The following is a 3,047-nucleotide window of genomic DNA, read 5'->3' as shown; positions in this document are numbered from 1 at the left end:
CTTCCGTGTTAAACTTACCATGAACAGCGTGTAATGTTAGGGTACAGTTCAGAACTCTCCCTGCACCACTCGTGAAGTGCATTGTGCTTCGAGTGCCAGACTGGCACACTACACTTGGAGCATTTTGAGGGAAGTAAACTACCATTGACCTTTCAGTCATAACAACGCAAAACATTAAAATACGATTGGTCTCCTTTTAGACATACATTTTTTCCAGCGCTGCTGTAATTTGGTGATCCCTTCCGAATAATAGGAATTGTCCAAGTCTGCAAAACAACTATTAGTTGCTGCAATCACCTCCTTGTTTGAATAAAATCTTTGTCCCACCAGCCATTTCTTCAAATTGGGGATTAAATAGTAGTCCGAGGGAGCCAAGTCTGGAGAACGGGGAGGACGTGAAACGAGATGGAATCCTATTTCCAATAATTTTGCGACCACATCTGCTGAGGTGTGTGCTGGTGCATTGTCATGATGGAAGAGGGCTTTTTTGCCGTCCAATCGCCGGCGTTTTTCTTGCAGCTCGGTTTTCAGACGGTCCAATAACGATGAATAATATGACCTGTAATAGTTTTGCTCATTTCCAGGTAGTCGATGAAGATTATCCCTTGCGAATCCCAAAAGACAGTCGCCATAACCTTTCTGGCCGAAGGTATGGTCTTCGCCTTTTTTGCTGCGGATTCTCCCTTGGTAGCCCATTGTTTTGATTGTTGTTTGGTCTCAGAAGTATAGTAATGTGTCCATGTTTCATCCACAGTGACGAAACAACGCTTAAAGTCCTACAGATTCTTCCTGAACAGCTGCAAACTATCATTGCAACACTTCACACGATTCCGTGTTTGGTCAAGCGTGAGCAATCGCGGAACCCATCTTGTGGACAGCTTTCTCATGTCCAAATGTTTATGCAAAATATTATGTACCCATTCATTCGAGATGCCCACAGGACTATCAATCTCACACACCTTAACTCTTCTGTCATCCATTACCATATGATGGATTTTATCAATGGTTCCTGGAGTCGTAACATCCACAGGGCGTCCAGAACGTTCAGCATCACTTGTGCGCATATGGCCACTCTGAAAATTTTGAAACCACTTATAAGCTGTTCTAATCGAAGGTGAAGAGTCACCATAATGTTTATCAAGATTGTCTTTAGTCTTCTGAGGCATTTTGCCTTTCATAAAGTAATGTTTAATCACCGCACGAAATTTTTTTTCGTCTATTTTTTCACTATCACTGGACTTTCTTGATTCACACAAATGCCAAACACAAAGAAATAGACCAATATGGCTGAAACTTGGTGTGTGTTCTTTCCAAAGATGCTACTAACTAAACATGACATCGATACGCGCCAGTGGTGCCATCTCTCGGACTTTGCACAAAGTTTTGAAACTTACCTCGTACATGGCACAAGGCATGGCAACATGTAAAGGCATCGGTAGACCTACGTTATTGTCTAAAGCTAATATTTTTGTTGATTAATGCAAATTTGACGCAAAAGTTTATTTCTGACTTGCAACTCTCCTCCTATTATTTGTTACTAACGAGAAACTCTGTTGCCATTATTAGTGTTTCTAGGAGTGTTTTAACTGTGGTTATAGAATTGCTATGCTTAGCGTTATACACAGTTCAGACAAGTTAATGTGACCAACGCCCTTGTTCGATGTCAACGTGCAGTAATCAGTCACAGGCATCAGGTGGCAGCACTAGACGTATGCAGAAAACAGTGCAGTCGTCGTAATGCGGAAACAGAGCGATTTACCAGTCGTCCAGAACAGCATGATAATTGGCTTTCGGACCAAGTGTGAAAGCTTTTCCGAAACAGCTAAGTTTTTAAACTGTTCGTGTGCCGCAGTGGTTGAAGCATACTGTGGATGGAAAATGGCGCTATCCAAACCCGGCGTCGAGGCCACCTCTGTGCACAGCCGCCTATAGATGACAGCGGTAAACGACAGTTGCAGATACGTGTACGAGCGAATAGACGTGCAACTACTGAGCAAGTGACCGCCGAAATAAATCAAGGGACTATGAACAGAGTCTAGTTCATGAAACCATGCTGACTACTGTTCATCGGCGACAAAGGCTGAAATTTGCACGCCAGCACGTCCACTGAGTGGGGGCAGTTAGCCTTTTCAGATGAATCACGATTTATGCTCCACCGGGCTGTAGGAGTGTATGGCGTAAAACGTCTGAAAAAAAAAAAAACTAGGAGGAAGCGTTATGGTATAGGGAATGTGTTCGTAGCATTCCCTGGGCGATCTCGTCATTCTAGAAGCTACATTGGATCGACAGAAGTATGCATTTATCCTTGTAGACCATGTCCACCTCTACATGCAGTTTGTCTTTCCTCGCCAGGATGCCATCTTCCAGCACGGCAATGCGACGTGTAACAAAGCTCGCAGTGTACGTGCGTGGTTCGAAGAGCACGAGGATGCGTTTTCTGTACTCCCTGGTCAGCAAACTCCCCGGATTTAAGCCCAATCGAGAATCTGTGGGACCACTTCAATCGAGCTGTTTGTGCGGGGTACCCTCAACCGAGAAACCCAGCGCGACTAGTCACGGAACTGTAGCCGGGATGGCTCCACGTCCCTGACGGCACCTTCCACAACCTACCGACTCTCTGCAGGCAGCTCTTCTATGTGGCTGGACAGTGCATATAGGGGGACTTCCGGTAACACGCCTTTGGTTCGGTGCCAGGTCACTTGGAGCGCAGTCCTTAATCATCTTGTTTTTTTATTGGGTCGTTTAAAGTCTTCCATATTTATTTTTGTTTATTAGTAAACAGTTGCATCTCTGCAACTGTAAATACACTGTGTTTCTGATTACGACTTCCTGTAGGTTACCGCGCTCTTTGAATCGCGATTCTTTCTTTGTAGGAAGAATAGAAAGGAATTCAAAACACATGCAGGTATACAGCCATTCATACCAAGAGACCCATGGTTTATAAATTCCATATATGCAAGGAAAATAATAACGTCCATTGAGAATGCGTCTCAGTCATGGATCTTCCCAGAGTCGGTATATTGGAGACAGCCTATGTCAATGTGATG

This window comes from Schistocerca americana, chromosome 1 (assembly GCF_021461395.2).
Source record: "Schistocerca americana isolate TAMUIC-IGC-003095 chromosome 1, iqSchAmer2.1, whole genome shotgun sequence".
In the NCBI taxonomy this organism is placed as follows: domain Eukaryota; kingdom Metazoa; phylum Arthropoda; class Insecta; order Orthoptera; family Acrididae; genus Schistocerca; species Schistocerca americana.
Note: the sequence above shows the minus strand (reverse complement) of the source record.